This window comes from Zootoca vivipara, chromosome 3, assembly GCF_965207765.1.
Source record: "Zootoca vivipara chromosome 3, rZooViv2.hap1.1, whole genome shotgun sequence".
NCBI classification, from domain to species: Eukaryota; Metazoa; Chordata; class Lepidosauria; order Squamata; family Lacertidae; genus Zootoca; species Zootoca vivipara.
The window spans coordinates 28,009,488-28,030,835 of record NC_142586.1 but is presented as its reverse complement, the minus strand read 5'-3'; positions in this window follow the sequence as shown (position 1 = coordinate 28,030,835).

Genomic DNA, 21,348 nt, shown 5'->3' with positions numbered 1-21,348 from the left:
CGGCGTCTGCAGCAGCTCCAGCGCATTTACGCCGACCCGGAGCGCACAGGCAGGCGAGCAGGCTGGCTGGCTAAGAGACTGACTGCCTGCCCAGTCCCCGCCGCCGCAGAGCCGACTGGCTCCGCGGAGAGGGCCCGCCCCGAGCCCCGAGGTGCCTCCCCATTGAGCCGGCGAGGCGCCAATCACACGAGCAAAGCCTGCCCAGCCCTCCCCCTCCCCTTCCCTCTTTCCACTCACTCAATGAGCCGGCTGCAGGGTAAACAAGGTAAAATATCCTTCCGCAGCGCGAGCTGTGAAATAGGAGCTTTTGTGAGCCGTGGCTGCTGCTGCTACTACAGCTAGTGACAAGTTGTGGCGTTGCATTGACCTCCGGTTGTTTCCGTTTAAGCCTCAGTTTGGATGGGAGTTTCTCTTTCTCTCTCCTCCCGGCATCCTCGTGCATCTCTACATCGAGGGTTTCCTTTTTTTCCTTTTTCTTTTTTAAATGAAGAACTTGGTTATATAAACGTCAACATGTTGTAATGAAAAGCCTGGCTTCCCCATCCCAAATGATCGTCGGAATGCAACAATCCCTGCCAAGTATACTGCAATACAACACTGACATAAAATTTCCCAGTGGCAGTTGTTCACCAGGGGAAGCCTCCACACATAGGTGCCTGAGCACCCACAAAATCCCCTGTGAATTTTCAGAGCCAGAATTGTGCAAACTGGGCACCCATGGTGGTGGGGCCAAACTGGCGCTCCTACTTCCACACAAACCCATAGAGATGGGTTCTCTCATAGAATCATACAGTTGGAAGAGTGATCTGGTCCGACCCCCTGCAGTGCGGGAATCTTTTGCCCGATGTGGGCCTCAAACCCGTAACCCTGAGATTCAGAGTCTGATGCCCTACCAGTTAAGCTGTTTTACACTCGGAGAGCTAGTGGCTGAATGGCAACTTTTGAAATGTAAGAGCGCCTCCGGGCAGCCCACCCACCCAGGATCGCAGCACTAGGAAGGAGAGTCCCCAAAATGCAGGCTCGCCATACGTCAGGAAATGTCCTGCCTTTTGGGTGTAAAAATGCCGTAGGGGGAAGTTTGCTCAAAAGCTCAACAACTTTGCGGGTGCCAGGGATTGTACTTTTTGAAACATGGCACCCCTAAAAAAACATGCAGCCCACACCTTCTGCCCCTGAGCAACACAGTTTAATGTGATCAGCATGATTGCAGTGCTTGATTATTTTCTCATTCTCTGGCTGCGTCTATGGTAATTTCCCTTAAACAAACTTCAAAGCCTTCTCATTCACTTGCCACAACAAGGAGGGTCCATCACCCAGGCACACCTGGTTCCCTTTCTGCTTTCCCTCTCCACTACATGCACAGGAGCACTGCTACCAACAACAACAACAACAACAACAACAACAACAACAACAACAACAACAACAACAACAACAACAACAACTTGGCAACATCATACTAGAATAGCTGCAAAAGCTCTGCTTTTTCTGGGATAAATGGGCTTACAACACAACCTTTACCATGTTTATTCTGAAGCCCTACCAAATTCATTGGGGCATCCTCCCAGTTAAGTGGGGTTTAAATTGTAGTCTTACTCTGTGGCAGAATCCATCAGCACCCAGCAACTTAAAGGAAAAGAGCTCGGGATGTTTTCTACTAACCACTCTGAGGGAAAAACCATTCCCTTGTCACTTTCTTTCACTGAAGTTAATAATCCTTCACTTTTTTCAGCTTTTTTTAAAAAAAAACAACAACAACAGCAAAGCAAGTTATAAAAATGATCTTACTTTATAATAACAATGTGTTTGTGTCATCATGGTGCAGTTTTCTTGGTCACCAACAGGTGGTGCCATGAACTACAGCATGGCCAGAGGTGGTGAATGGAAAGCCTCAAGTGGCCAGGGATGAGAAAGGAACACAGAAGCGCTGGGCTGGCTGGCCTCAAGATGCACAGCGGTCGTGGTGGCATGAGACAAAAAGGGGGAGGTTTAAGTGGCCCTTCAAGCCCCTATCACTGCTGCCACTTGTGGAAGAAGAGGAATGAAGGGGAGGAAGTCTTTCTCCCCTGCCCCACCCATGCTGCTGCTGTGGGAGCAAGAGGGAAAAGCTTGCATCCTTCCCTTGGTTTCCATAGTGGCAGGGAGGACAAAGGAGAGAAATAACCTACTTTCTTGGGCTTTCTTGGCAGAAGGCACAAGGGAATCCCACAAGGGTAGAGTGGGGAGGGGAGGGAGTCGGTGAGCAGAGGAAGCAGGGGGGACGCCGACACTAGTCAAGGAATAAAGGCAATGCCCTGAGTGTTCACTGGAAGGACAGATCCAATACTCTGGCCACCTCATAAGAAGAGAAGACTCCCTGGAAAAGACCCTGATGCTGGGAAAGATTGAGGGCACAAGGAGAAGGGGACGACAGAGGATGAGATGGTTGAACAGTGTCTCAAAGCCACCAACATGAGTTTGACCAAACTGTGGGAGGCAGTGGAAGACAGGAGTGCCTGGCGTGCTCTGGTCCATGGGGTCACAAAGAGTCGGACACAACTAAACGACTAAACAACAACAACAATCTTTTAGAAGACATCTGAAGGCAGCCCTGTTCAGGAAAGTTTTAATGATGTTTTATTGTATTTTTAATATTTTGTTGGAAGCTGCCCAGAGTGGCTGGGGAAACCCAGCCAGATGGGCGGGGTATAAATAATAAATTTATCATCATCATCACCATCATCATCAGATTAGGCTAGAACATGAAGTGCAATGATTTTCTTTCTTTGTAGATTACAGAAGTTCTATGAGTTTGCTCAAAGCAGCAAAATATCTCTTAATACAGCCATAAAACTTAATTTAACTATTAAAAAAAATAAAGCTGGAAGAGATACACAGGATTCATGGCCTGTAGTGACCAGAGCTGGATCTGTTGCCACTGCTTTTTATACTGGCCCTGCTCTTGTGCTCTTAACAGCAGTCTGACCCATGGAAATTAATTTGGTGTCAATTTTTCTGCTACTTATCTTCATGGCTGAAAAGACCTCTCCTGTTTAATCTCAGGCTGTTTAATGTCAGGCTGTCATTGAGCAGGACCAGTAAAAACCAAAAAAAAGTGGCAGGGAAGTGGAACTCTAGCATATTGCAGGGGCAGGGAGGCAGTGGAGAAAGAGTGAATATCAAATAAAAATATTCATAAAATGATGACTCGTTTGAAGAGTAATTTATTGTTATTATTACTTCATTGGGGAAAATATCCAGCAAACCAATACAAATCAAAACTAGATGGGTGGCAGAATGAATTTTTTGATTAGTTTTATAAAGTGTGAAAGCAATTTTCTTCCAACTTGAAAGCGTAGATTGCAATCTCTTTGAAAACTCTGCAAGGCTGTATGGTAGATTTAAAAAAAAATGTTAGAAAGTTTCATGGAGGCAAGGTCATGGCACCTTAACAAATTCTAAGATGTACTTGGCTCAGGGTTCAATGAGTTTATGCAGGGAATGCATGTCAATATAACAGTCTTTCTTTTCTTACTCATTTTCTTAGGAAAAACCTCAAGACATATGCACAATCGCCTAAAAGAACGCTGTTGAAATATGCTTTATCTCTGGGGAGAAAAGACAGCATAGGTCAATCACAATAAATTAAAAGGCTTAGCCAACACAAAAAAATTTTTTGCCTGTTATAGTTCAGAATTGAGTAACCTGTGACCTGCAATATGTTGTTGCTGTTGTTTTTGTTTCTATTATTATTATTATTATTATTATTATTATTATTATTATTATTACCACCCTTCATCACTGCTATTTTCAGGCATTTCAGTAAAGAAGAACATAGGAAGGTGCCTTATACCTAGTGTTGTACCATCTGGATCAGTATCAAGGACCCCCTCTCCCAATATAAACTGCCCCGGATTCTGCATTCATCCTCTGAGGCCCTTCTTTGTGTGCCTCCTTCATGTGAGGTCCAGAGGGTGGAAATACAAGAACGGGCCTTCTCTGTAGTGGCTCCCCGTTTGTGGAATGCTCTCCCCAGGGAGGGTTCGCCTGGCGCCTTCATTATACTGTATATATTTTAGTTGCCATACAAAAATGTTCCGCTTCAACCAGGGTTTGGGCTAATTAACATTTTACAGCCTTTTAAATGTGTCTGTGGGAAGGGGGGGTGTTATTGTTTTGCTGTTTTGTCTTTAATTATTTACTTTTTCAATCCTGTATTTTATTCTATGAACTGACTGGCAGCAGCTCACTAGGGTGTTAGAGGACATTCCCAGCCCTACCTGGGAGCTCCAGGATTGAATTCGGGGCCTTGTACATTGCAAAGCCCTTGCCTCAAACTCTCCTTCCACCTGCCAATTCTCTCCTGCAATCACCTCCTCACCTCCTGGGACTAGGCCCCATAGCTGCCAAGTTATCCCTTTTTTACAGGGATTTTCCCTTATGCTGAATAGGCTTCCTCGCGAGAAAAGGGAAAACTTGGCAGCTATGCTAGGCCCACAGCTGGGAGCCTGCAGAGAATATGCAGAGATTTTGAGTTGTGGGGGGCAGGGGACCAAGCAAATGTAGTCGCATCCTGCTGCCTAGCCAAACTTAAAAGCTTGCGCACTGTTTATTCCTCTTAATAATAAATAAATCCAGAGGGTGCTGTTTAATAGAAGTGCAAGATTTACAGTGGCATGCTGCATGACAAACAAAAATTAGATGCGCACAAAGCAGTTTTAGGTGCTGCAGCTGACGAAATGCGGTATAAAAAAGCAAGCCCAGCATTTCAGAAAGCTCTGCCTTTTGTTCCCGTTGTATGGTGGGGCGGGGGGGGGGGGCTGCAAGGAAATGAAAGTGATGTGCTGGAGTGACAAGGGATTGTTTCTGCCAATTATTTATCCTCCACAGTCCTTTTCAGGGGACAATATCAGATAGTATTCCAAAGCAATGCCCTTCAGATGAGCCAATGGTCAGGGGTGATGGGGGTTGTCATTCAGCAATGTACTACTATTGGCTACAACTATAATAGCTCATCATCTCCCCGCCCCCCCCCCCTCCAGCTATTAGGGTGCAAAAGTGCTTATCAACTTATCAACTGTCTAAAATAATAATAGTGGAGAAAGAAACCCAAGTCTTTAGAAAGGCAGCTAAAATACATGAAAGTAATAATAAATTATTTTGATTGTGTATTTTGTGGTTCTATATTCTGATTTTATCCTGTGAGACCTGCGGGTATAGGGCGGTATGTAAATTTAATAAATTTTTATTTATTTATTTTTAATGAAGTGCAGATGAGATCATCCGCCTTTGCCTCAGGTTATGTTTGGCAACCGGACCTTTGACTGAGAGCTGATCAAAACCAGCCTCCCAAATTATCCACATTATTTATCACAGCTAAAATTGGGGAGGTGTTGGCAAATCTTCTCGAAGGGAGATGAAAGTTATTCAAGAGGTTGCCCCCTCACCTCCAGAAAATTCTCTGCTTAGAAGTTTCGGCTCGTAAAACGTTGGACGAAATTCTGCTGCTAATTTGAAAGAAGCAGCAGGCTAGGAGAGGAGATGCTAGGAGTAAGCGGTCCAAGTCCATTGCTGGCTTGAGCCACCTTCAACAGTATCGAAACTGGGTCCACAGACAGCTCAAGAGAGACAAAGATTCAAACAGAAATGGTTGGACGATGGTTTCCCGAGAAATTTTGGCTCAGCCCTACTTGAAATGAAATGAGCCTGTCTGGCTTGTGTTACGGGGATATACCAAATGAAGCTTCTAACTTTCTTATTTCTGTTAGTTCCAGAGTTGATTAGTCATTTGCTGTGTGATTTCAGGCATAACCTCTATGACAATGGAGATATCATGAAGGGAGCTGGGAATTAAATTATCAACATAATTAGGCATGCCAAATATTAAAATGTTTATTTTATGTGTCATAAATACATCTTTTTATATATGTAAAGAGGGACCCAGGTGGCGCTGTGGGTTAAACCACAGAGTCTAGGGCTTGCCGATCAGAAGGTCAGCGGTTCGAATCCCTGCAACGGGGTGAGCTCCCGTTGCTCGGTCCCAGCTCCTGCCCACCTAGCAGTTTGAAAGAACATCAAAAAGTGCAAGTAGATATATAGGGACCGCTCCGGTTCACCAGAAGCAGCTTTGTCATGCTGGCCACATGACCCGGCTCCCTTGGCCTATAGAGCGAGATGAGCGCCGCAACCCCAGAGTCGGACACGACTGGACCTGATGGTCAGGGGCCCCTTTACCTTTACCTTTATATATATAAAAGGAGAAAAATGAAGAATGAGGCCTTGTAATTAATGCTCTGCTGCCAGAATGATGCAACAGTTAGTTTATTTTTTCATATATTTTTTTTAAAAAACCTACTGTCTCTGAATAGCTAACTCTGCACTCTGACGCTTGCCAAACTGTGATGTTGGCAGATTTCCAAACCAAGCAGGTCCAGAAAAAGCGAAGACTCCAAGAGTGACCTGCCGCCAGCTCAATGATTTTAACTCCAGGAGCTGACAGCAACAGTGACCTAGCAGAACATAATGCAGATTAAAATAGTCAGAGAACTTCTCGAGCACATGCATTGCATACAAGAGGCCCCAGGTTCAATCTGCAGGTATGGCTGGTCAAGACTCCTGTCTGCCTGAAATGCTGGAAAGCTGCAGCAAACAGTTACAGAACTACATGGCCTAATGGTGTGAATCAGTAGGACAGTTCCTTAAGATCAGTCTCTAAAAATAAATAAAGCACAACCTGATTTGGAAGGGGGGTGACCTGAATGGTAAAAAATGGAAAAATGTCAGGGACTGGACTGAAGAAGAGGACTGGGGATCGCCCGCTCCTTCTCCTCTGCTTCCCTTGGAAGAGCAAAGGACTCTTCAAGAGCAAAGGGCTCAAAGAGTTTGGCTCTTGAGACCACCCGTAGGGCCACGGGTTGTTGCTTGGGAAAGAAGGGGAGTGAGCTCAGAGTGAGCAACGTCACTATGGTGTTAAGGATTGGATTCTTTGTCTTGCAACACGGTAACTGAATAAAACCATAAATATACACTTTCTTGCTTCTTCCTTGATGCTACCAGGGGAAGAGAGAAAAGCCTGGCAAAAAATGAGAAACTAAGAGAAACCAACATTTATGGATTTGTCTAGCTTTAGAGTAATTGCTCTAGCTCATATAGGTCTGTATAGTTAAAGCTATGGTTTTCTCAATAGTGATGTATGGAAGTGTTAGCTGGAACATAAAGAAGGCTGATTGCCGAAGAATTGATGCTTTTGAATTCTGGTGCTGGAGGAGACTCTTGAGAGGGGACGACAGAGGATGAGATGGTTGGACAGTGTTCTCGAAGCTACCAACATGAGTCTGACCAGGAGTGCCTGGCGTGCTATGGTCCATGGGGGTCACGAAGAGTCGGACATGACTAAACAACAACAACAAGAGTAATTGCTCAAGTGAAGTCTCTGCAGCCTCCTTTGGTCTGTAAGGTCTGCTCTGACACATTCACGCTGGAACCTTTAGACAAAGCCTAAGATGTGGGCTTCTTTTGAGGGGCTCATTGTCCCATCACAGAAATGCGCTTTGACATTTGGTCTGGTATCCCTCAGCCAAGTTAAAGCAATCCTTTGTACTCTGCTTAGACATGAGACACACAGTGCCAAAGTTTCTGTTTGCATGCTTTTTGGAGGATATCAGTAATTCAGGTTCAGTAATTTACCAGCATGCCTATCAGGCAAAAACTGTCTGGTTGAGACAACTCTGTTCCAACAATGTAAGGTCACCGTGGCCTGGAGCTGTGACAATATACGCCTCTGTAAAGAAGAGTATCAAGCTTCAAGGTCAGATATTATCTCCATTTGCCTTCACCTGAGAATGTCTTCTGCCATCAACCGACAACTGCTGTTGCAGGTCTCCCTTTAGCAGTTTGCAAACTCAACACCTGATTCTTGGGATTGGTTGCTACCAAAGCAGTATGGGGGTTGTTTTATCTACTCACTTTGTTGGTAATGAATTTTAATTATTAAATAATGACTTGGAAAACTGTTTCCTAATTTTCCTTTGTTTACTTATGCAGCAATTATGTAGCAATTACTGTGCAAGTGTCAGAAGGGCTATGACAAACAAAGGAATGCTATGCATTATGAACACAATCCCATAAATGTTTGCTTGGGAGTTAGTTTGACTCAGTTCAATGCTCGCTGCTTCCTACTAAGTGTGTTTAGGATTGCATCTGAAGTCAAGGGGACAACATAGGCTGCACTCCAAATCCCACTTAGCTAGGAGTAAGCCCCATTCAGTAGGACTTGCTTCTGAGAAGACATGGTTAGGATGATGATGTAAGTCATGAATGAAGCCCCATTTATCTCAGAGGAAATTTAGTGCAACTAACTGAGTCTGGACTGGAGCCTTTATATCTAAGTCTTAATAAGTTGAGATTTCATTTCATTCATTTCAAACTCGAGATCATTTGTTGCCTTCTCCAACAGCACACTCCACTAGGGATGGGTGAATCTGTCACAATTTCTTATTTTTCCAGTCTCAGAATCATAGAAATTTAGAGTTGGAGGGGACCCAAGGGTCATCTAGTCCAACCCCCTGCAATGCAGGAATCTCAGTTAAAGCTTCCATGACAGATGACCATCCAACCTCTGCTTCAAAATCTCCAAGGAAGGAGAGTCCACAACCGCTTGTGGGAGTCTGTTACACTGCCAAACAGCTGTTCTTAAATGCAGTTCACCACATTTCCACATCGCTTCGAGATTTATTTATTTTTTAATCCTCATGAAAATTCATCCTTTCAGTACATTTCCCCCCCCCTAATATACACATTTCTGCAAAGCAATCCCCCCCCGATATATGTGTTTTCTAGACATAGCATATGCATTTTCTGCTCATATTACTTGTTTGGAGAACTGCATTACGAAATCCAGAGAAGTTTGAGTTTTGAAGGATAGCTGTGTTTGGGCCCGTGCATTGATTTGGAAACTGCAAAATAGTTAAGTTTGTGTTTAGATGCAAACTGAATCAAATGTCTCTGCCATCCTTACTCCCTACCCAGCCATGCTTCTCTTCCAAATGGAAGGCAGAACAGATTGAAGTTATTTCTGCCGTCAGGGGGGGTTGAACATACAAAATATTTTCGATTTATTAATGACAGGTCTCCCACACTGTGACAAATGCACAAAAAATCATGTTCAGGTGACAACCCAAGCCCAAATGTGCTTTCCTGAACTTTGACAGATACTTTTGCAATGTTTTCACTTGGGGTGCCATGAAAAGGTAGATTGTCTAGCTTCCTGACTCAACACACAGATGGACTATTCCCCCAAGTTTTCTCTCTTCCTCAAATAAATCTCAGCAAGGAAGGGCAGACTATAGCTTTTGGTATTTTGGGATGTCAGCATGAAGCTTGGTTAGAGAGTAGCGTTACTTTGTTCTTTCTTTTTGGTTTTATAGCCTTCACGGCTGATGTTAAAGAGATCATTTACTTCAGATATTAAGAGAATGCTGGAAAGAAAACAGATAACCAGGAACAAAAGAAACCTGGCATGTTCAGCTGTTTGAATAAGCCATACCTCTCTCCTCATCCCTCCAGATTAAACACAAAAGGTCTCAAAGAAAAAATTAACGTTTTAGAAACGCTCCACAGATGTCATTAAAGGTGGCTTTTATGCAACCATCAGACGTAAATATGAAGAAACAAGACTCGTGGAGGGGGAAGACAACAAGCTGTTTGCTTCGGAGTTTGAACAGCTCTGCCACCACCTACTTCCCAGCTGCTGTTTTATATAATGAATGGGTTTTCATTGCTAACAAAAACATTTGCTTACTCTCATTAAAAAAGTGAAAGGGAAAAGGGTGTTTTGAGGTAAGCTAAGTCACTTTATTAGGAGTCATTCTAGGCACACTATTGAGAGCTGCGAATGTTAATGGGGGGCTCTACAACTGAGTTCAATGGGATTTGGACTGGACTCACCGCTGGTTGGCCTTTGGGCCATAAAATAAATGGCATTCTTAAGCACCCCCCCCCATTAATATGTTTGAAATGCACAAAGATCAGCTGCAGCTTCTTGCTGATTGCCCACTCTGAAGCAAACAGGCTTTGTTTATGCGTAACGTGTGGAACTAGGCCCCTGAGAAACGAAAAGCTTAAGGGTCATAAGATTTAAATGTGCTCACATGGGTTGTAATAATATGCTTACAGTTCGCTCCGTTTGATGCCACACTTGGCTGCCAAAGACAGCTTAGCTGACATGGATGGTAGTTACCTTGGGTTCGAGTTATACCACCCACTCCTAGATTGGACAACATGGGTTTACACACACACACACACACCAGTGCATTGACTATAGGAAGAGTGTTCCTTGCAGAGATAAAATGATAATGTCCCAGATGGGCAAGATGAAGAAGGTACTTAGAATATGGTTGCTGCTCTAGATGTGTTAGCAACTCGTTTAACTCCTTAATTACAACAGGTATAGTACCTACCTAGATATACCAGCTTTCCAGTACCATCTGCAGATATGGGCAACTGCTGTCTTCATGTCTGAGTGGCTAGAGGAATCCAAGCCACTTCCTTCATTCCCTCTCAGCTGCACTAGGAAACTCCAGCTGATGGTTGAGGCTTTGGTCAGCTGCTCAGTAGTGCCTTTCTACCCCTTTTTGGTTGCCCCAGCCATTCTGGGCAGCTTCCAACATATATATAAAACCTAATAAAACATCACAGATTAAAAAAGCTTCCCTATACATGGCTGCCTTCAGGTGTCTTCTAAAGGTTGCATAGTTACCCATCTCCTTGACATCTGATGGGAGGGTGTTCCACAGAGTGGATGCCACTACCCAGAAGGCCCTCCGCCTGGTTCCCTGTAGGGAACCACCAGAAGGTGCTTTATGAATGAGTTCTGTCCCCTTCCTTGGGGAGAGCTAAGCCAGCTTGACTCACACAAAGAAGGCTGGCTCTCCTCCAATTTCATACTGGTATATGGCTCATGCTATGCTGCACCCATCATTTATTTCTAGCAAAGCATGCCATCTTTATCTCAAGGATGAAAAGACAGCATGGGAAGACTGAAGTGAACAACACAGAAGCTACGGAATCTGCGTGACAGTCTGATCCTCAAGCTACTTCAGATGTCATAAATGAAGTTAAGTACAAATAAGTTGATGGTGCTAAAATGACTTAAAGGAAATCACATCACTTCTATGTGTTGTAAATCAGGCAGAGATGATTATCTCCCAAGCACGAAAGAGCCAAAATGACATAGAAGTGTTAACTGTATAAAAGAACTCTCTCCGCATAAAGCAGAGTTGTAGTCCAACAACATCTGGAAGGCTGCAGGTTCCCCACCTTGACATAAAGGAGCTCGTGGATGAATTCCCTACTAGACTTGCTACCAGAAATGCAGGAGAAGACAAAATGCTGAGACAGGTCAATGCAACCTACTGGACAAGTTCAGTGTGCAAAAGATATCTGCAGGAATGGTGGCATGTTGTGAGCTCTTTACGAATGGGGCCATCAGGAATTTCAAAACAGTTATTATTTTGATTTTCTCCTACATTTTGTTTACATAATGAACTCCAGATGTCCTTAGGCAGTAGCTGCATCCTGCGATAAAAAAACCGACCATCATTTCATTACCCATCATCCTCTTACCCGTGTGGAAAAAACCCCCAGAAAGCAGCAAACATGATAACTGTGAAACAGGAAATATTCTCATACTGGTTCCCATGAGAAATTTTGCTCCCAGGCTGGATTGTCCCTCTTTTATATGCAAAAGGGTTTTCCAGCATGTTTTCTCTACTCTACAGCAGGGATGGGGAGCCTGAGGCATTCCAGATGTTATTGGACTCCAGCTCCCTTCCACCCCAACCAGCATGACCAATGAACAAGGAAAGTGGAAGGTTTGGGAAGTTTCCCATTCCTGCTCTACAGTCTGGTTTGGTCCTGTCCATTTTGTACAGTGGTACCTTGGTTTACGAACTTAATCCGTTCTGGAAGTCCGTTCTTAAACCAAAGCGTTCTTAAACCAATTTACAAATGGAACACACTCAACAGGAAGCAGAACATGTTCTGCTTCCAAGGCAAAGTTCACAAACCAAAACACCTGCTTCCGGGTTTGCAGCGTTCTTAATCCAAGTTGTTCATAAACTAAGCTGTTCTTAAACCAAGGTTGTTGTTGTTTAGTCGTTCAGTTGTGTCCGACTCTTCGTGACCCCATGGACCATAGCACGCCAGGCACTCCTGTCCCCCACCGCCTCCCGCAATTTGGTCAAACTCATGTTCGTAGCTTTGAGAACACTGTCCAACCATCTCATCCTCTGTCGTCCCCTTCTCCTTGTGCCCTCAATCTTTCCCAGCATCAGGATCTTTTCCAGGGAGTCCTCATGAGGTGGTTAAAGTATTGGAGCCCCAGCTTCACGATCTGTCCTTCCAGTGAACACTCAGGGCTGATTTCCTTCAGAATGGATAGGTTTGATCTTCTTGCAGTCCACGGGACTCTCAAGAGTCTCCTCCAGCACCATAATTCAAAAGCATCAGTTCTTCCAAGGTACCACTGTACTATTCAGACATTCCCAAAACAGATGCTTTGGTCTATTTCTTTATGTGACAACAGCAGCAATAGTAATATACATCCCAAAGTGGAAAGATAAAGAAATAGAGATTGGGAAAACGACAGAAGGATGAAGAGGAAGTGCTTATCTTTTGGGAAGAAGGAAGAATCATTAATGCTATGTATCAAAGTTTTGGAAAAGAAATACTTAAATAGAATATCAATTTACAAACTCAGAGATGGGGAGCCTGTGGCCCTCCAGGTGTTATAGGGCCAGCATGGCTAGTGGTAAGGGATGATGAGAATTGTAGTAAGTCCCACTCAATTGCCTCTGAATAGACATAAGTTGTGTTCACACGCAATGTTAAGCAAAATCATGGCTTAGTGATAGCAACTGCTTTGCTGCTTCTTGGACTGTTTAGCACAGTGCAGTTGGGCAGTTAAGTCAAGCCAGGGCCGTCTTAAGCATATTGTGCGCCCGGGCGCCGTGGTGCGAAGATCGCTCCGGTGCGCCCCCCCCGTTTCCCACCGCGGCTGTCTGGTGGGTGCAGCGCGCAGCACTGCTGCAGCGGGTGCAGCCGCGCGGCGGTCCACTGGCAGCCCGGCGCCCTGGCACCCTGCGCCACCCAGCCTTGCCTTAGAGCCAGCCCTGAGTCAAGTCTTGGTGCATCAGCCAAACTCAGGCTTCTTAACCATGAACTGTTGTCAAGGTTAACTCCCTGGGAGCTAGCAGAAAACAGTAGTGGATAGATCCATACCATATTTTTAAAGCATACTCAATACACATTTAATGCACATGGCTGCCCCCCCCCTTAATCCTGGGAATTGTAGTTTCCCCTCCACAGAGCTACAGTTCCCATCATGTTTAACAAACTACAGTTCCCAGTATTTTCTTTCATTTTTAAAATGTGCATTGAGTCTGGGCAAACCAGGCCATAGGCAAGAACGTGCTGCAAATGAGAAACAGGTACCTTTTGTACTTTACAGCCGCACTTCGAGATAATTGTGTGGAAAAGCAGAACGGCTGCAATATTTACAAGGTGAATCTCAGTCACTCCTTGAAATGATGAGTATCGAATCTGCTTTAAATTGTGAGTCATTGTCCACAGTGGAGGTAATCATTGGGGCAATTGATATCGCAGGAATTAACAATGTTCTTTCTATCATTGCTTCCACATCCACCTTCATATAAAGCTAAATAAGGAAAATGCCTGTTCTACTGCGGCGTGGAGGAAAGTATTTTGTAAAACACTCTGGAGTAATGTTCCCTGCTCCTCCCACCTGCCTCCCCTGGCCTCTTGGCCACCCATGCTTTTCACAACGGTGTGCTGGCTTTAACGACCCCTCTGAATGTTTGTGCAGATTCCATTACGCTTCTCGCCAGTTTCTACGCACATGCACACGGGCGTCTCATTACTCCTTCCTTGTTTGTGCAGAGGAGCATGAGCTCTCCCCATGGGGAATGCATTCTTTCTTCACGCTGCCGGAGGTGGGACGTTGCAACCAGGGATTCTGCCACTCCTTTCCTACGGGCTGGTTTTGCAGCCTGGGTTCCTCCCACGTGAAACGCTTTCGCTGATGCAACATCTCAGCCGGCGCTGAGAAACTTAGCTGGAAGCCAGTCTCGGAGTGAAGTCTAATAATTAGGCAAGGACACAGAAGGTGCCTTTGAAACTTGTATTCCTGGTTTTGGGGAATGTCATAATAGCCATAGCCTTTGGTAGGACACGCCTGTAAGGACATCCTTTTCCACAGGTGTTGCCTCTTTGTGTGTGATTTATTGGGCTTGTTCTTTCCGCGTCTCCACCCAGCACTCTAAATACTTGGTGCTCTCCTCTGCATCCACTAGGAGGTCCATTGGGCCATAACTTAGTTACCATTGATCCAAAGCCAGCTTTAATTGCATGTATACATGCAGGGCTCCCCCCACCCCAAATGGCAGTTCCTGGAACTCAGATGGGCACCAATGCCATTATAACAGAACAAGGGAGGTGTTCATTTTTCTAGAAAAATAGTGCTGTATACATGTATAGCTTACCTGGATCAGACTGTAATTAAGAAGAAGAAGAGGAGCTTTTCTTCAGCCAGAACTCAGTTCTGGCACCTCTCAGGTGGGCACCGTTGCCATTATAAGAGAACAAGGGAGACTTTCATGGTGAGTTCCGGCACCTCTTTTTCTAGAAAAATAGCACTGATGATAATACTATCCAAACACACCTCCTTCAAGAGATAGTTGATACTGTCAGTTGAACCAACACCTTATACAGTGGTACCTCAGTTTAAGTACACAATTGGTTCCGGAAGTCTGTACTTAACTTGAAGCGTACTTAACCTGAAGCGAACTTTCCCATTGAAAGTAATGGAAAGTGGATTAATCCATTCCAGACGGGTCCGTGGAGTACTCAACCTGAAGCGTACTTAACCTGAAGTATGAGTGTAATTGGTTCTGGAAGTCTGTACTTAACCTGAAGCAAACTTTCCCATTGAAAGTAATGGAAAGTGGATTAATTTGCTCCAGATGGGTCCGCGGAGTACTTAAACTGAAAGTACTCAAACTGAAGCGTACTTAAACCAAGGTATGGCTGTACTGGGCCCAAAAACAAACTGGTTACCAGTGAAGGTGCAACAGAATTGAAGGCCATGTTCCAGATGAGGAGCTCCAGTTAATGTTCTGTACGGCTCGTACAGACTTCCTTTCATGCTACGTTTCTAGGAACAGGGCTACACTTTAAACCTCCATGTCAGAACACTTTTTTTCCTACCAGTGCTTTGCCAGCACACCAGGAAGAAGAGTCAAGACAATCAAATGCAGATCAATAGGTTACATTGATTAAAGATAAGTTGAGGATCTGCAAAACAAATTAACTAGTCAGATTCAACCAATGTAACCAAATCAACTTAAGTCCGGGCAGCTGTCCATTAACTGATGGGTGTAATTTCTACTCCCATCACCTGGGCAAAGTTAGCAGCTGCACTCTGTGCACACAGCAAGGTTTCCTAAGATTCCTCCCTCCTTTGGTCAACATTCACCCTCAGTGCCTGCAGACCATGCCCGGCAATGAAAGCCCACTCTTTACCACTGATTCAGAGCAAACAGCAATATGAGGGAAACCCAAATTGCTGTTTGTTCCAATTCAGCGTTAAAGAGTGGTTTCTCTCGGGGAAAGTGGCGGGCCAAAAAATAGAAATGCTAGGACACGGAGCCTTACAGCGCAGAAAGCAAAAGGTAAGTGTGGATTGTGCCTTCAGTCACTGCATTTTGAACCCATGTGGTTTCCACCTACCATAATCTAACCTGTGAATTTAAGACCCCTTCCACAACAACAGGATTGTCTAATATCTCAGTTGCCTGAGAGCGAGGATGTTGAGGTGATTTGGGGCTATCAGACTTGGGCCAAGGAGATCAAGGTTCAAATCCCTGCTGATCTGTAAAACTCATATTAGGCCATTCTAACACAACCTAAACAACCTCACAGGGTTGTTGTGATGATAAAATCAGAGGTTGCTGAAAAACCGGCATATACATGGTCCTGAGAAACCTGGAGGAAATGCAGGATGAAAACATAATATAATAATAATAATAATAATAATAATTATTATTATTATTATTATTATTATTATTTATTTATACCCCGCCCATCTGGCCGGGTTCCCCCAGCCACTCTGGGCAGCTTCCAACAAAACATTAAAATACAGAAATCCATCAAACATTAAAAGCTTCCCTAAACAGGGCTGCCTTAAGATGCCTTCTAAAGGTCTGGTAATTGTTATTCTCTTTGACCTCTGGTGGGAGGGCATTCCACAGGGTGGGCGCCACTACCGAGAAGGCCCTCTGCCTGGTTCCCTGTAACTTGGCTTCTCGTAGCAAGGGAACCGCCAGAAGGCCCTCGGCGCTAGATCTCAGTGTCCGGGCAGAACGATGGGGGAGGAGACGCTCCTTCAGGTATACTGGACATGGCAAAATAAAATAAAATTATGGAATTGAATGTGACTGCTGAGAAATAAAATATATTCAAGATAAAGCATTCAGGAGATTACTTAGTGCTGGTGAACTACACACAAACTTGGGTTCTTGCTTGGGAAGAAATTCAGACCTTTTCTCTTTTGCATGTAAGTGCAACATGCTACAGTTGTTTATTCTCCAGGGAGAGAAATATTTTTAGCTTCTGTACTCAGAGCATTGTGGTGTACTGAAAACTTTTTGATTAAACGGCAATAAAAGCTCAGCCTGTTACCAATTTTAGGCAGTTACCATGCCAACCTGATAGGATGATGTACAGAATAAATAATGGAAGGGTTATGAAACAGAGTTTGAAATGACAAAGAGTTAGGTATGTCCTACATGTTTGGGGATTCTTATTCAACTCTTCAAAGCTCACAAAAGGATAGTCTCCTGGGATCAGCTTCAGATCTGTGTTCATGTCTATGAAATTACATCTGTATAAGGATTTGGGCTTCTGTATAAGGCTTGTCAAATGGGACAGCCTGTTGGGGGGTACCTTGACATTTTCGTCTGTGGACAAGCTAGAACAGGACTGGGCAACATATGGATGGTCCACTGACCCAATTGGCACATTTGCTTCCTGATAGAATTCCTGTGCCTTTAATAAATGTATGATAAGTAGAAATTCAACCGGTGAAGCTCTTCCTTCACTGCCTCTTCATGCTGTGCATAAGCAGCTTGGGCCTTTTCCAGGCAAAAAGAGAGAGAGATGAAAACCATAGCTGTCAAGTTCTCCCTTTTTTAAAGGGAAATTCCCTCATGCTGAATAGGCTTCCTCACGAGAAAAGGGAAAAGCTGACAGCTATGATGAAAACTCCATAGCACTGTTTCTGAAAATTGGGTCTCCAGCCATGGGCGTACCCAGTGAGGGGCAGGGGGGCAGCTGCCCCCCCCAGAAGCAAAAATAATAATACTGTATTTTATGGACCATAACCCGCACTTTTTCCCTCCAAAAACTGAAGGGGAAAAGTCGCTGCAGGTTATGGAAATCAGGCCGTTTTTGCCCCCTCCGCTGCTGCAGCCAGCGACAGGGACGTGGGAGGGGGGAGGAGCAGCCTGAGCTGGGGGGGGGGCAGATGGGAGCTCCATCCTTACTGCCCCCCTCTTTCTTCCTTCCTTTCTCTCCCTCCCTCCCTTCTCTCTCTCTCACACCCCTTCTTTCCTTCCTTCCTTCCTTCCTTCCTTCCTTCCTTCCTTCCTTCCTTCCTTCCTTCCTTCCTTCCCTCTCTTCGCTCTCTCTCTTCGCTCCCTCCCTCCTTCCTTCCCTCTCTCTTCCCCTCTCTTGCCCCCCCCCCGTTTTGATCCTGGGTACGCCCCTGTCTCCAGCTGTTTTTGGACTACAATTCCCATCATCCCCGACTACTGATATTGCTAGCTAGGGATGATGGGAGTTGTAGTCCAAAAACAGTAGGAGACCCAAGTTTGGGAAACACTGCTCTACAGGCTGCATGCATCTAGTTTCTGGAGTGTCGCACATCCCAGTGAGAGGTGGCCAAAGGACAAAAAGCAAGTTTTGACCTGCTCTTGCGCCTTTACGTGCAGTTTGAGGTGCAAAATTCCAATATCAATGTTCCACCACTGAGCTACGGTCCTTCCTCAGTATTGGGTTGTGGCCTGAACTGGCTTGTGCATACCTAGCATGATGTGCCACCCCATTAACCACTCTCATAAACAGGAAATGGCTTATATAATAAGCTATCAGCTATTAAAACAATAGAATAAACCACCAACAGCAACATCAAGTAACATTTTAAAAATGGCAGCAGATCATTTCTTAAAGCACAGTGCTGTAAAAACACCCTAAGCGATATCTTGCCAAAGGCACATCCTGAATTCTGCATTTTTCAAGGTAATGAAAGTAGCATGCATCCCTGCAACGCTAAATTGGCAGCAGATCTAGGAGGAAATGGGGCTTTACTCTTCTCCCAGGTAACAGTTTCCTCTTTCTAATCCCCATCACATTCAAGGTGTGGGGACATTGCAATATGGCATATCTAGAGAGCATGCATAGGTTACTTACAACCTGATCCTAAACATATTAACTTGGAAATAACAGGGCTGTCCTAACTACATCTACTCAGAAGCAAGCGCTATTAAATTCAGTGGGCTTTTGACTCAGGTAAGTGGGGTTGGGTTGCATTCTATTGAATTCACTGTGACTTGCTTTTAAGTTCAATGCTTAGGATTGCATTGTATGCTCTCATTCCTTTCAATGAGATGTGCTTTCCATTGATGCTTTTGAATTATGGTGCTGGAGGAGACTCTTGAGAGTCCCATGGACTGCAAGAAGATCAAACCTATCCATTATGAAGGAAATCAGCCCTGAGTGCTCACTGGAAGGGCAGATCCTGAAGCTGAGGCTCCAATACTTTGGCCACCTCATGAGAAGAGAAGACTCCCTGGAAAAGACCCTGAAAGATTGAGGGCACGAGGAGGAGGGGACAACAGAGGACAAGATGGTTGGACAGTGTTCTCGAAGCTACAAACATGAGTCTGACCAAACTGCGGGAGTGGAAGACAGGAGTGCCTGGCGTGCTCTGGTCCATGGGGTCACAAAGAGTCGGACACGACTAAACAACAACAACAACAACAACAACAAATGTGTATATCAGGCATCCCCAAACTTCGGCTCTCTGGATGTTTTGGACTACAATTCCCATCATCCCTAACCACTGGTCCTGTTAGCTAGGGATCATGGGAGTTGTAGGCCAAAACATCTGGAAGGCCACAGTTTGGGGATGCCTGGTGTATATCTATAAATATGTGAAACTTAATCAGCATTTCATTGCACATCCCTCCTAATATACATATTTTTGTGTGAAATTTTGCACCATACACACTTTTTGCAGAGTTGTATGCTACTTTCACTAATGTGTGTTTCAAGCACACTTTTCCCTGGAGTGTGCATTTTTAGACACATTACTTGGCTGGGAAAAACCGCACTGCAAAATTCAGAGAAGTGCCAATTTCGAAGGAGAGCCATGTTCCATTCATGTTTCAATTGGGCAGTTGTGACTTGGGTAGGTTCGCTTTGAAATGCAAACTGAATTGGATTTCTCCCACATCCCTAACTGTGTCGGACTATTGCTCCATCTTAGCCATGTACTGGCTGCACTGACTGGAGATGCCGGGGATTGAACCGAAGACTTTTCGCATGCAAGGCAGGATGCTCCGCCACTGAGCTACAGCCCCCCCTTGTTACAGCCTTCCCCCATCATGTCTGGCAGTGCTTCCCAGTGAGCTGTTGCCCTTTGTCAGCAAGCTCATGTTGCTTTTACATAAGCGGGAGCAGCCGCTGGTGCAGAGAGGGGCTCAGGAAGAGCGATTCAGAGGAAAGGTATGCAAGTTGTTGAATCAGTAACATGACACCCAAACACCAACTGCCTTTCTTTATTCATAGCTTGAGGTGAAGCAAGAGGAAGAGGAGGAGGAGGTAGGTGGAGGACACTGAATTGTGCAAAGCAGCTAGGAAGAAGGCCAACATAAAGCGAGGGGAACATGTAAGCAACAGCCTGCTAGCAGAGGCCAGATGAATGTTAAACTGTCTCGCCTGGACCCTCTAACATGGGAACAAGGGTGACCTTTCCAACCAAGCATAAGTGGGAGTAGAAAGTATGTTCTAGGAATTCACAAAACATGCAGTATTTCCCCCCATGTGTTTCAAAATTCATATATAAACCTAAAATTTACTACCCAATTTTTTAATTTTTAATGTGTGATGTTTTATCGTGTTTTTAATATTCTGTTGGGAGCCGCCCAGAGTGGCTGGGGAAACCCAGCCAGATGGGCAGGGTATAAATAGTAAACTATTATTATTATTATTATTATTATTATTATTATTATTATTATGCATTTTCCTAGCAGTTACGCCATACCAGAATCTGGAGGAGTGCCAGCCTTCGTTTTACGTAGACCTCAAGTTCTGATTCTCTTACACTTGCTGGACCTAGGGTGCATCCAGACCTTGAGATTTTCACATTAGCCTTCCGTGTTATAATGTCAGCACTTCTGTCCTGGTTTCTAACATTCTGTTTGCACTGCGTTTCCTGTTGCATTATGGAATTGTGGTTGGTGGGGTTTTTTTATCACCACATTGCACTAAATTTCATTCACAACAGTAGGTGCGGTGTGACACAACAGCGAACATCATTGGACATGTCGCCATCTTTATGAGCGTGTGTGCTTCTGTTCCCTTAGGATTAACTTGTGAAAATGGGAGAGAGAGAGAGAGAGAGAGAGAGAGAGAGAGAGAGAGAGAGAGAGAGAGAGAGAGAGAGACGTATGCCACAATACCGCTCAAATTTTCATCATATTTCAGGAAAATTACAGCACAAAACTCCCATGATTTTTCAGGTTAACAGGATGGAAATGTATCTTTTTTGGAAGCAATTGACAGGGAAATGAGCACTAAACCTCTGCTAGATTTCCAGAAGCGATTTTTCCATCATGTGAAAGATCACATAAAATGTTGTAATTGTCAGGTAAGGAAACATTGGGGAAGGAGAATAAAGTGTTTTCTGAATGTAGCCTTAGCCAGCCAGCCATGAAACATTCTGGAAGACTTAACCCTTCAGAACTTGTTGATACTAAAGTTGTTTTAATAAAATCATGCTGTGTTGTACATTTCCCTAGGTCCCTGAAGTATCCTGTACTGTCCCTCCCTCATTGTTTAAGATGGAACACAATGTATTTTCTTTCTTTTTCTTTCTCCTTCCAAGAACTGAAACGTTAGAAAAACTACCGGTATATCTACATGATTGTCCTGTTTCATAGATTCTCTAAGTGGTTTGCAAAAAAAAAATGAAGCAAATATTAAACTTGTCATTAAAAGACAAAATTAAAAACAGGT